This window comes from Pan troglodytes, chromosome 3, assembly GCF_028858775.2.
Source record: "Pan troglodytes isolate AG18354 chromosome 3, NHGRI_mPanTro3-v2.0_pri, whole genome shotgun sequence".
Classification (NCBI taxonomy): Eukaryota; Metazoa; Chordata; class Mammalia; order Primates; family Hominidae; genus Pan; species Pan troglodytes.
In genome coordinates this window covers 37,025,769-37,040,145 of record NC_072401.2, presented here as the reverse complement: position 1 = coordinate 37,040,145, position 14,377 = coordinate 37,025,769, and the positions used below count along the sequence as shown (strand labels likewise).

General features: G+C 36.9%; 1 long non-coding RNA gene across 1 annotated transcript in view; it reads right to left on the bottom strand.

Annotated features, from left to right (window-relative positions):
- Window positions 1-780: 780 nt before the first annotated feature.
- The window catches only part of LOC104006022 (uncharacterized), a 38,159-nt gene continuing 24,562 nt past the window's right edge, over window positions 781-14,377 (bottom strand). Inside the window, exon 3 of the long non-coding RNA XR_679553.3 lies at window positions 781-984. This is a non-coding gene — a long non-coding RNA (uncharacterized LOC104006022). The remainder of the gene's footprint in view (window positions 985-14,377) is intronic.

Here is a 14,377-nt window from a genome sequence, read left to right as displayed (position 1 = left end):
TGAAGCAGAACTGTGATAGATAGCTGGGTAAGGCTCTGAAAGCATGGTGAATATGTTACAGAAAACACTTGCTGAGATCACTAGTGCATAGGTATTATAAATAAGTAATAGTGTCTTAAAGGCTGTTTCTTGAGTTTTTATAAGGTGTTTGTAAAATAGGTTTTAATAGAATTGATAGTTTATTTACTTACAATTTCTATGTTTTATAACTTTTCCAATTAAATACTTTTTCCTCCAGCCTACATCTTCTTTTACTATATAATAAAAAACTGTGCCTTAAAATAAACCTCTCATTATTAGAATAGAGAGCATGTTACCAAGTGTTTATTACTTGTATGTCTTACACATGTGCTCTTAGAGAATTCAAGTATTAGAAGTACTTAATAATACTGAAAACTCCTCTGGGATTCAATTCCAATGGGTGTCTCTGTGTCCTGCAGGGAGATGTGAAGAGGATTTTACATCTCCCTGGAGGACACAGAGACACCTATTGAAAATGGAATTGGGACACACCTGTGGGGGTGTCTAAGTCCATTCATGCACAATTGTTCTGAATTTGAATGACGCTGCTCCATTAAATGACTTTGAAGATAGGTGGAGAGATTTTGATTTTTACCATGCCTAATGACATTTAGTGGATAAAGGCAGGAAGACTATGCTGCAGTAAGAGTTTCCAAATGAACAAGGATTCCACCCAAAATGGCAGCCCTTTGATAAACACTTAACATTCCTTGAAATGGAAGGAGAAAATGCCCTCGGGCATATGGAACTCACTGTGAATTGACAGAGGTCATGCTGTATCAGGGAACAACAGCAGATGGAGGCAGCTAAGTGCATGCCAATCCTGGGCTTCGAAAAAAATCATTAAAGGGTCTGTTTGTTGAAAAAACGCACTCCTCTTACAATGCTCAGCAGGAAAAAGCAGCATGCACTCTGGTACTGATGTTGAAAAGCATCTCCAGTTGAAGAAAGGAGGACAGAAGTCTGAAAGTTAAACAAGACACAATAGACAGGAAAGAATGTATCCAAAATGAAATCCTGATATAGAGGGTAATGGCATGATTTGTGGTCAGGGAGTATGGGGAAGAAAGACAATTGCAATAAATATAATCCAGGTATGCTTCTCTTTGGCTGTCTTGTTTAATTTGGGGTAACTTATGCATTGTGGAAAAGGAGTTTGCAGAGGTGGGCATGGTAATCACACTGGTCATCACTTTCTAAATTAGAAATAACTTTGTTCTGTCGCACTCGCATGAACAGAAGTTCCAAGTATTGCAACTGGGCAGGCATTATTTGTGCTTTAATAAAAGTTTCTCAGATAAATCTGAAACTCCTCCTTGGCTAAGTAGCACCATCCTAGAAAAATGTATGGATAGCGTATTTTAAGTCCTCCATAAAATATTCATTTTCTCTGCCCAGATTGCGATGATATGGGGTGCTGCATTTCTGTTTATACTTCTCAGAAAGAGTCTGGTATACAGCTATGCTGTCACACAGGGTAGTGTTTAATTAAAGTTTTGAATGAAATAATAGCATAATCTTTCTGCTATTTTGTTTACTAAGCAGCAACAAAAATAAGGAATATTCCCCCTTTAATCTTGTGAAAGGTTTCTGGGAGTCCAGAAGAATCTTTAATGTTATAGATTCAACAACAACAAAAAAATTTAGTCCTTAAATTTCTGACTTGGATACAGATGGGGGTGGGTGGATGGGGGGAGTGGGGAGAGAGAGAGAGAGACAGAGAAAGTAGCCATAAAAAGATAATTTAATATATCCTGGGCAACAATGACAACAACACAAGTCTAATCATATCTCTATAGGCATTTTTCCCCTTCATCCATACTTTGGTACCCAGCTGAAGAATTGTGAGGTGTTATTTACGAGGTAAGGAGAATCTCAGCCCTATTCTATTAAATGAGATTTCTCATGCAGTCTGTAAGACATGCAGACGGATGCTCAGTGACACCTGGCAGAACATCTATTCCATCTGATTGGTGCTTCACACATTTTTTATATTTGAAAAGTGTTGTGCTAATTGTTATTTAATGTGATATTAAAAATATTCATGTGAAATGAGTCTGGGGATCCTAAAGGGGATCAATTATAAACTAATTACTTTGTCATGTGCTTCCTTCTCCCTAGAGTGGACTATATTCACTTCTAAAGGAAGTCCATAGATGACTAAATATGAAAGGCGTAGTCCCTGAAATAATTTTCACCTGCTCTGAATGACTAGACTAGATTATATAGTCAGCAAAAGGAGGCTTGAAATCCCTCAAATCCAGACCTCAAATGTTTACTTATTATATTTATCTCCACACATATTTCTAGTTATTTTCAATATTTGGCCATAATAGTTTTACATCTAAAGAATAGGTTTTATACATAAAAACATCCATGTGATAGTTTTAGGCATAGAGGGACTGTACAACAGACATGGATGATAGATAGATAGATGGATTTACAGATACATAGATGTAGATAGATGTATAGATGAGTGGATGGATAGATAGATATGAACATTACTGAATTATCTCTACACAGACCATAAAGATAGTAACTACTCTTCACCTAGAACGAGTGACAATAAATATTCTACCCTTTTAATGTGCTTCTCCTGGTATAAAGAGCTCTTGTTAATATTATCAAATGGAAAAATGGGAAATGTCATTGTCAGTGGATAGCTTAGGGACCCTTTCTAGTAGGCCCATGTATAGACTTTTCGTGTGTGTTTTGTGAGGATGTAGAAGGGCAGGATAGGAGCAGGCTCACGTCCAGCAACTGCCCCTGACTGGATGAATAATTTCAAGTAAAATGGAAGGAGTAGAGAGGCCATTTTATACCTCAAGGCAAATCTGTTACGTAATTCAGTTTCACTAGTAATACAGCTGATAGTTTTATTCTTATCTTTTTCTAATGTCTGTTTTTAATTACTTTAATATTTGAAGGAGAGGAAGGTGACGAATTTCCTCTGAATATCTCTCATAAAAAAAATTTCTTAAAAATAGATTATGATCCTATTTCCAATTAGGAATCAAAAAGATTGTTAATACAACCAAGTTCACCACTGATGGTCTATCATTTCAATCTCTCAGGTAGAAATACGATTTATATAATCAGTGTGTCAAGGTCTCTTGAATTTGTCCTACTTTTAAATTAAATTCATTTTGACCTGAGTCTGCCTCCATAACTTGAGTCCCTACATAACCAAATGCAAAATAACTTAGTATGTAAACATTCTGAAAGCCTGATGTAAGAGTTTGCTTTGTAACAAATAGCTAAGTTACAGCAAATCATAGCAGCCAAGAGCTTCAGCCAATCACAGGCTGCTAACCAATCAGACTATGTCCAAAAAAGGCAAATGCAGAGCTGTAACCAATGAAGCTTTTTCTGTACTGTCATTTCTGTTTTCTCTCTGTAAATACTCCCTGCCCACATTGTGGAGTGGAGCTCTCTAAACCTCCACTGGTTCTGGGTGCTTTCCAATTCATGAATTGTTCTTATCTCAGTTAAACTTTGTTAAATTTAGTTTGTCTAAAGTCTTTCTTTTAATGCCATCAACCATTTGTCTCTATGCATTTTTAATATCTTTTTTGATTAACTTTTTTTTTTTTTTTTTGAGACGGAGTCTTGCTCTGTTGCCCAGGCCGGAGTGCAATGATGTGACCTCCACTCACTGCAAGCTCCACCTCCTGGGTTTATACCATTCTCCTGCCTCAGCCTCCTGAGTAGCTGGGACTACAGGTGCCCACCACCATGCCTGGCTAATTTATTTTTGTATTTTTAGTAGAGACAGAGTTTCACCATGTTAGCCAGGATGTTCTCAATCTCCTGACCTAGTGACCCACCCACCTCGGCCTCCCAAAGTGCTGGGACCACAGGCGTGAGCCACCGCACCCAGCCTCTTTGTTGATTGACTTTTTAACTTCTTTATTCACTGGCTGTAGAGTTATTGACTGGATCTGAATCCTATTAATGAGGAATTTGAAAAGTACATACTTTTCAAATTGTAGGGTGATTTGAATTTTTATACAAATGAGAGAAAAGTCCTTTAAATTGTTGTATACCTCCTGAATTTATCTCTACTGGCTGCCCAAAAAAAATTAAAATTTTCTCAGAAATTCTCCATCTTTATGCTTCTTTTCTATTTCTTATGAGCTAAATTTGAGAAAACCAAGAACTAGAAATCATAGTGTAGTAGAGAAGGAATAAACTGGAACTAATCGATGTGTGTAAAGACCTGACTTTGCTATTTACTAGATCTTTATCTCTGAGTATAATTAATCTATCTATCCTCAGTTTTTTAATTTATAAAGTGGGAATGATAATATGTACACTCAAGGTTGTTGCTCAAATTAAACAGAAGACATTTCTCTCATTTTTTGCTTGTTAATATTTTCATATTCCTAAATCTATAGACAATGTCTCTAATATTTCACATATTAGGTATTAAATAATTCTTAGAGTGGATTTTCAGCTTACAACAATTATCTTTTCTCTGGTGATGGATTCATACCACAAGAATTACCCCCAAATAACATGTCTTTATTTTATATCTCTGAACCATTGGCCATAGCTTATTAATAATAAGCCAATTATTTCTTTACCTTAGGACTTTGAAACTGACAGTCAGTAGAGTGAGTTGTGTTGATGCCAGGACCTGAAAAATAATATGAGATCCCTGAAGCTAACTCAGTACATGCCCTTCCTGAAACCTGGACATGCACTAATCATGAGCATCTGGGATTCAATAGAGCAGAGTGGATAACAGCAAAGGACCAAGAATTAGGTTGGCTAAGTTTGAATCTGATCTGTTGTTTATTAACTGGTATCCTCAGAAAGATTATATAACTCCTGATTGCAACAGTTTATTCATCTATAAAAGACATATGATAGCTGCCTTTACTTTATAGAGTCCATAGGATAATGAAATATGGTAATTATGTAAACAACTTAGAATGGTGCCTGTAACACAGTGGACACCTGACAAGTGGCAGCTGTTACTGGGAATCTGAGGGGTGTTCCTTCCAATTAACAGCCTGCACTTTTGTATTTGTTCCATATTAAACCATAATGGTTTTTGGTTGTTTATAACCAAACCAACTTTAACTAATAGTCTGGAGGAGGCTGCCTTTGGTATTTTATTCAAGCCAATTCAGCTCACTCTCCTTATATATGTTTACTATCAAAATCAAATTCCCATGCAGCTAAGAAAGACTTTACAACAGGAGTCAACTGGCTGCAAATGAGTAACTTTGTTCTCATTCCTCATCAATTCAAAATGATAAATTTAGTTTTTAAGATAAATGACATTTTTTCATAAATGAGCAAATATTTTGTAATTTCTAAAATATATAAGGCTATATTTTACAAATCACAAAATATAAATTATAAATATTTTATAAATAAATCCACTTATTAATAACAATAATATGGACATTATTTATTGAGTGCTTATGCGTCAAACTCTTGTAGGTTCTGAGGATACAGTAGGGAGGAAAAAGATCTCTGCCCCCATTTGGCTTGCATCTTAGTGGAAAGAAAATAAATAAACAAATATTGTTTATTTACTATGATTTCAGGTAATGAGAATGCCAGGCAATGAAGAAAACTAAAGCAGGGTAGAAAGCAATGCTTAGCTACTAGTTCCATTAAGGGAGTTAGAAAGGCTTTTTTGAAGAGGTGCCATTAGAATAGCAATATTGTACTGAGGTAAGTATCAATAAGCCTTGTTTTACAGATGAGGAATCTGACATTTTTTTGCCACAGATCACTCAGCTAGTAGGTAGACAGATCAGGCACTGAGCTCAGGCAGTCTAACTCCAGTTGGCCTTGGGCCTATTAAAAACTCTCTATTTTTCAGTGAGAAAAGAATCAAGATCATATTAAGGTCATTTTATTTTTATTTGCTATGTAGTTTTTGCACCATATACTTTTCCTATTCTTCTGTGTCCATTTTCCCATTTGGGGTCTGGTACATTTTTTGTATGTGTACATAACCTAGAACAAAATACCACTCTTCAGTTGAGCTTGCTATTTTGGCTGGGCAATTAATTTCACCATGCCCTCATTTTATGCTCTTTTTCTTTTAATACATTATAAATAACTGAGCAGCATGTGTAAAGGGCAGCTATACAAATGACCAAATAATTTTGCACACTTGCTGAGTCCTTTGACTTCAGAAGTTTTTAATGTATAATATATTAAACCAGTCAAGGTTCAAAGCAGTCACTAATTAAAAGGTCCTCTATCTAGCTCAACAAGAAATAGCTCTGGCTTTTCCAAACTTTTACATTAGAACAAAAAGGGAAATATATTAACTCAAAAAGCTAGTTGTTTAATTTTGATAGGTAGCATTTCAACAAAAATATGGATTTTATTCCTTTTTATAAAATGTATTCTTCTGTAAAATTTGGCACTGTGAATTACTGTAATGAAGGTTAAGGTGATATTGGGGGATTGGGCTGAAGGACTATGTTGCTTGTTGAAATGCTTTCAGTTTCTGAAAGGCAGCTGAGTCTACTTGGTAGAGTATTGTTTTGCTTTCTTAAGTTAGTGCAGGTAAAATTAGCAATTACCAAGAGATCCCCATAAAAGTACTCTATATGCCTGGATTTTTTAAATCCCTCATCACAATGGACCTCTTTAATATGTTTCTACATTAGAGCCCTTGACTTTGGCTTCAAGATGTATCTACCTAATGTGATATTAATAACAGGAAGAAATAAGGATATCTTTCTCTAATTCAGCATTTATTACAAGTTAAGGGGTTACTCTTTAAAAACTCAACAGATAAGTATGTATTAGCCCTAGTTGAAGAAATTTACACATAGAGTTTAAATAATTTTTCCAAGCTCACACCACTAGTAAGTATCAGAGTTAGGATTGGGAAGGAGGCTTGCTGTTTGTCCGACTTCATCCTCTTTCTCCTAGATAGTAGTTACAAATGCTTTGTGTATTCTTCTTAGCTAACATTTGCATGTTGCAGTAGCTGAGAATTGATTCTGTGAAGGCAGGCAAACCTGAGTTAAGCTAGAGGCTTTTAAAATTAGTCACTTAGCTTCTATAAATCTGTTTCTTTATCTATAAAATAAGGACAGTATTTGTGCCTACCTCAAAATATGGCTGTGTATTAGTTCATTCTCATGCTGCTATAAGGACATACCTGAGATTGGGTAATTTACAAAGGAAAGAGGTTTAATGGACTCACAGTTCCACATGGCTGGCAAGGCCTCACAATCATGGCAGAAGGTGCAGGAGGAGCAAAGGCACATCTTACATGGCATCAGGCAAGAGAGCATGTGCAGGGGAACCACCCATTATAAAATCATCAGATCTCATGAGCCTTATTCACTATCACAAGAACAGCATGGGAAAAATCCACCCTCATGATTCAATTAACTCCCGCCAAGTCCCTCCCATGACACTTGGGGATTATGGGGGCTACAATTCAAGATGAGGTTTGGGTAGGGACACAGAGCCAAACCATATTAATTCACCCATGGCCCCTCCAAAATTTCATGTGTTTTCACATTTCAAAGCTAATCATGCCTTCCCAACAGTCCCCAAAAGTCTTAACTCATTTCAGCATTAACTCAAAAGTCCATAGTCCAAAGTCTCATCCGAGGTGAGGCAAGTCCCTTCCACCTATGAGCCTGTAAAATCAAAAGCAAATTAGTTGCTTCCTAGACACAATGAAGGTACAGTTATTGGGTCAATACACCTGTTCCCCATGGGGGAAACTGGCCAGAACAAAGGAACCACAGGTCCAATGCAAGTCCAAAATCCAATAGGGCAGTCATTAAACCTTAAAGTTTCAAAGTATTCTCCTTTGACTCCATGTCTCACATCCGAGTTATGCTGATGCAAGAGGTGGGCTCCCACAGCATTGGCAGCTCTGCACCTGTGGCTTTGCAGGGTATAACCCCCTTCCTGGTTGCTTTCATGGGTTGGCATTGAGTGTCCGCAGCTTTCCCAGGCACACAGTGCAAGCTGTCAGTGGGTCTACCATTCTGGGTCTGGAGGACTGTGTCCCTCTTTTTACAGCTCCACTGGGCAGTGCCCAAGTGGGGACTCTGTGTGGCAGCTCCAACCCCACATTTCCCATCTGCACTGCCCTCTCAGTGTTTCTTCTGCCTGGACAGAAGAGGGCACCACCCCTGCAGCAGACTTCTGCCTGGACATCAAGGCATTTCTGTCCTTGATGAAACCTAGGCAGAGGTTCCCAAACCTCAATTTGTGTCTTCTGTGTACCTGCAGACCCAACATCATGTGTAACCTGCCCAGGCTTGAGGCTTGCACCCTCTGAAACAACAGCCTGAGCTGTACATTGGCCCCTTTTAGCCAGAGTTGGAACTGAAGCAGCTGGGATGCAGGGCACCATGTCCCGAGGCTGCATAGAGCAGGGGGTCCCTGGGTCCAACCCACAAAACCATTTTTTCCTGCTAGGCCTTTGGGCTTGTGATGGGAAGGGCTGTAGCAAAGGTCTCTGACATGTCTGGAGATATTTTCCCCATTGTCTTGGTGAATAACATTCAGCTTCTTGTTATTTGTGCACATTTCTGCAGCAGGCTTGAATTTCTCCATGTAAAGTGGGGTACTCTCTTTTATTGCATCGTCAGGCTGCCAATCTTCCAAACTGTTATGCTCTGCTTCCTCTTGAATGCTTTGCCACTTAGAAATTTCTTCTGCCAGATATCATCCTAAATAATCTCTCAAGTTCAAAGTTCCACAGATCCCTAGGGCATGGGCAAAATGCCAACAGTCTCCTTGCATAGCAAGAATGACCTTTACTTTAGTTACCAATAAGTTCCTCATCTCCATCTGAGACCACCTCAGCCAGGACTTCATTGTTGATATTACTAGCAGCATTTTGGTCAAAGTCATTCCACAAGCATCTGGAAAGTTCCAAATTTTCCCACATCTTCCTGTCCTCTTGAGCCCTTCAAACTGTTCCAACCTCTGCCTGTTACCCAGTTCCAAAGTCACTTCCACATTTTCAGGTATGTTTACAGCAGCAACCCACTGTACTGGTACCAATTTATTGTATCAGTTCGTTCTCACACTGCTGTAAAGACATACCTGAGACTGGGTAATTTATAAAGGAAAGAGGTTAAATGGACTCACAGTTCCACATGGCTGGGGATGCCTCACAATCATGGCAGGAGGTGAAGAAGGAGCAAAGGCACATCTTACATGGCAGCAGGCAAGAGAGCATGTGCAGGGTAAGTGCCCTTTATAAAACCATCAGATCTTGTGAGACATTCACTATACAAGAAAAGCATGGGAAAAACTTGCCCCCATGATTCAATTACCCCCCACTAGTTGCCTCATGACGCATGGAGATTATGGGAACTACAATTCTAGATGAGATTTGTGTGGGGACACAGCCAAACCATATCAGGATGTATGAGCTAAATGAAAAAAATGCATATAGATAATAACAAATTCTCAATAAAGTTCAGTAAATATTATAATCATAATTATACTTAGTATTTTTAAAATTGTTATAATCTTTTGTTATTGTTATGAGGGGCTGAATCAGGATTGGCTGTAGATATCTTTGGGCTTGTAGATGGTTCTGAAGTACATAAATCAATCATGTTAGGTTGGTGCAAAACTAATTGAGGTTTTGCTATCGCTAAACGGCAAAAAACCACAGTTACTTTTGCACCAACCTAACAGAATGTTAGAGCTCACCTATCCTCTGTAATAGGGTCAGTCATAAAACATAGTTTGAAAATTTTTCAGTGCCCCACCCCAACCATGTTGTGGCTGTGTTTTATATCTGCCCTGCACAGAGTTTTTAGAAAATTCTATTTAAATTTGGTTGCACTGCCCCCATTAACACTATTGTTTTGACTGTCTGACCCTTAACTTAGAGCTTGCCATTTATTTTAAACTGAAATTTAATCATTTTAAAATTTCAGTGATGTTGGTGGACTCATTCTAAGTCATTCAAGATTTGCTCTGAAGGGGCCTAATCTAAGAAACTCCAAAGTGAGGATTCTAAATGAATGAGTCACTTTTCTTTTCTCAAGTTGTGCTTTTCAAATTCTAATCACTTGAGGAATATGATTAAAATTCAAATTTTAACTCAGTTGGTATAGGGTGGAACTTGAGATTCTGCATTTCTACCAGGCTCCCAATTTCTACTGCTAGTCCATGGACCACACTTTGAGAAGCAAGATCTTAAGGAGATTGCAGTTGTGGCTGCAATCAAGTATGAGTATTGAGAATTGTTATGAACTAGTATAATGTTACACAAAGTAATGAATGATCAATGATGTGTAGAATGAGGAGAATTAGGATTTGGTTGAAAAAGCAAAAGCAGAATTTATTTATTCAGTATTTATCTGTGTGTACATACATGTGTGGACATATGTGTATGTGCATATGGCTTTCTATACATACTTATATTTCCTAGCTTCCGTTTATTGTGGGAGCCTAGAAGTAGTGACACCCTAGTTTCCATATTCCATAAAAGGAATCAGGGCTTGTTGGAAAAGTAGTTGATCCTGGGACTGGGGCAGAAAATATACAAGGCAAACCTGGAACATATTAAGGTGCCAGAAAATAAGAGTGTCCTAAAAAAAAGCAAATAAAAAGAGAACATGGCAAAGAGGCACAGGAGCCAACTGAAATAGCCAGCACAATTTACTACAACTGTCAATATTAAATATCAACCCAATAATAAATATTTTTGAGTATATATGATATACATACATGGGGGAGAATGGACAGCTTTTTCTTACAGAATAATTATAATTAATCAATGTAGGAAGAATGAGGGAAATAGAAAATCATTAATATACCAATAGTTGTTGCAGCAAGATCCATCAATTTAAGCTAAAACTCATGGGTAAAAGTTAAATTACAAAGTCTCAAAGTAACTGTACCAAAATAAATATCTACTAAGTGCAAAGAGAAATATAGTAACTTTATAGTGGAGAAACCTGGTGTACTCTACCTTTACCAAGAGTTCAAGATTAAAATCACCAGTAATAAGAGATGTTGACATAATGTGTCCTTTGATATGATGCACTCTTAGAAGGGAACGTTACATTTGTGTCATTTTTTCCACTTATGCACAACCTCATTATAATCATGAAAAATAGTCATAAATATTTTAATGATGGGGATTACTCTGAGATATACATCATTAGGCAATTTTGTCATTGCACAAACATCATAGAGTGTACATACACAAACCTAGATGGTGTAGCCTACTACACACCTAGACTATGTAGTTATATGGTATAGCTTATGCTCCTAGGCTACAAACCTGTACAGCATGTTACTGTACTGAATACCATAGGCAATAATACCAAAATGGTAAGTATTGGTGTATCTACACATATCTAAAGGAGCCAACTAAAATAGCTGGCACAATTAAAAGATACAGTGAAAACATGGTATTATAATCTTATGGGATCACCATTGTATATGCAGTTTATCATTGACAAAAATGGCATTATAAGGCACATGACTATGTATCAGAAAAATCCAAATTAAAGGACAGTGTATGAAACAAGTGGCCTATATTTTTCAAATTTGAGATCACTAAAGATAATGAAAAACTGAGGAGCTATCACAGATTGGCGGAGTTTAAGGAGACCTGACAACTAAATGCAATCTAAGATTCTAGATTAGGGCTGGGCTTGGTGGCTCATGCATGTAGTCACAGCACTTTGGGAGGCTGAGGCAGGCAGATCACCTGAAGTCAGGAGTTCAAGACCAGCCTGACCAACATGGAGAAACCTTGTCTCTACTAAAAATACAAAAATTAGCTGTGGTGTGTGCTGGCACATGCCTGTAATCCCAGCTACTTGGGAAGCTGAGGCAGGGGAAATTACTTGAACCCGGGAGGTGGAGGTTGTGGTGAGCCAAGATCGCACCATTGCACTCCACCCTGGACAACAAGAGCGATGCTCTGTCAAAAAAAAAAAAAAAAAAAAGATTCTAGATTAGATCCTGAAACAGAAAGACAATAGCAGAAAAACTGGTAAAATAGAAACAGTCTATAGTTTATCTCATAGTATTGTAGTGATGTCTCTTAGTTTTGATAATTTACTATCATCATGTAAAATGTTAAACTGGAGGAACTCTCTATACTGTAAGGCTATAATAATCTGAAAATAAAAAGTTAAACATAATAAAAAGAATACAGAATGAATAAAAGTGGTTCCCTATTCCAGTTTCATTGCTAGAAGTAACCACAACTACCACTTATTACATGTCCTTATAGACATTGCAATAATTCTTAAAATAAAAAGTTATAATAGTGAAAAAATGTTTTTTGATTTCAAGCATCTTATATTTAGTTTAAAAACATATCTAGAGAAAGCTACACAAGAATTATTACAAGGCAAATTTTCAAAAATTGTGCACAGACAAAAATAGATTTAATAGAAACTAAATGTTATATAAACCACGGCCATTTTGTTTTCAGTCCTTTGCCTAGGGGCTTGTTATGGCCTAAGGGACTTACTCATTCAACCGTCTTACTCCTTCCTGCAGCACTTTTTTGTTTAGCTTTCTCATTTCAGTACCACACTTGATTTCCAGCTCCTACTACTTCCTTCCCGAAGCAGAGTTGAGTTACTTGAACTAATTTACTTGAAATCCTTCCGGGATAAATGATGAAATGCTTATTAGAAACACGTTATGTTTAGAAATTTCATTATTCAAATTACTTAAATTAATTAAAGTGTAGAAACCTAATGACTAATGTTCAAAATCCATTAACTAATTGAGAGAGACAAATGAATTCCCATGCCTTTCTACAAGCTCTCCTTAATGCTCCTAGCAGTTGGTAACTTTCCTTATTGTATAAGAGTTTATTTACTTCTTGAGGGTAAAAATGACCTTCCTTTTCCAGTATTAAGCAGAGTTCACCTTTGATTACCTTTTTCAGTCTCTTCTACTTTTAAGTGATTCAGATTTTGAAAGCTTACCATCTGTTAACAAATAATGTTCTCACTATGGAGGCAGGGATTATGTTTATTACAATTTCACAGGATAAGAAACCAAGAAAAATATAAGAATATAAACTGGAGAAAAGCAAATTCTAAAGGAAAGAGGTTACATGAAATGAACAAGCATGAAGAAACTATCTGTAGCCATGAGATTAAGGGTAAAAGAATTTGAAACTGAAATATGGTAAGTAACAGGCTATAGAAGTGAGGAAAATGTTACAAAGGTGATCTCATTCTCTTTTATTATAAATGGGAATCACGGATGCCCTTCACTTAATATGATGTGAGGTATAAATCTTTTGAAACTCTAGAAAGAAGACTGTAGGAAAGACTTGACTGCTCCACATAAAGATGATCACTTAACATAATAAAATAATCACAAAATAACAGAGATAAAAGGAAACTCAGCAGCTGAACTGTCCACTGTATAGATGAACTCTTCAATTCTACACAGTCTATGAAGAAAGCTTAGCTATTATGACAATAGTGTTAACTTTTGCTGAGTGCCAGGGTTGTATGAAGTGCTTTAAATGCATTCTTCCTCTTCATTTCTCACAATATCACTATGATATTGGTGAGAAAAGCAAGATTCAGTGTTGTCTTCATCATCGTGATAAACATGCAAAAGATTCTTACTTTATTCACACAATGAAATAGGCCCAATGTGGCCATTCCATATATCCAACTTGTTTCTTTTCATAAATGTGCTCAAATTCAACTATGCCTTTTAAAATTGGTAGGATATTTAATACCTGTGTTCATTCAGCAACAACAAATGCTTCCAAGTGTCTGCTCTATGCAAAGCACTGTTCTAGGCCCTAGGGACAGAGTAGTAAACAAGAAAAGACAAGAACCTTGGTGTTGTGTGGCTTACATTTTTGTTGGGGAGGCAAAACATAAGTAAGTACATTTATAAGATAAGGTCAAAAAGTTACCATTACTATGAAGAATGTAAAATAAGGTGACGTGAAAGCAAGTGACTTGGGGAAATAATGTCAATTAAAAGGAATTCTCAGGTCAAACTACTTTGAAGAGATGAAGAGATGACTTCTGAACTAGTCCCTAAATATAGGAAAGAGTCAGTAGGACAAACATCATGGGAAGGGTGTTTCAGTCAAAAGAAGCAGAATGGGCAAGGATATTTTAGTCTGAATGAGCCTGGTGTGTCTGAAACATAGGAAGGTAGTGAAAGTCAGGGAGAAAATTAAAAGATTTGGTTGGAGAAGAAGGCAAAGGCCTTGAGACCAAAACAGGAGTTTAGGTATTATTGTAAAGATATGGGAAAGTCATTAGAGGGTCTTAATGGGGGAATGGTGTAATTTGATTTGCATTTCAAAAAGATTGCTCTATCTAAAGAGTGGAAAATGGACTGGAGGAAGGGAAGTCAAGCAGAAAAAAAA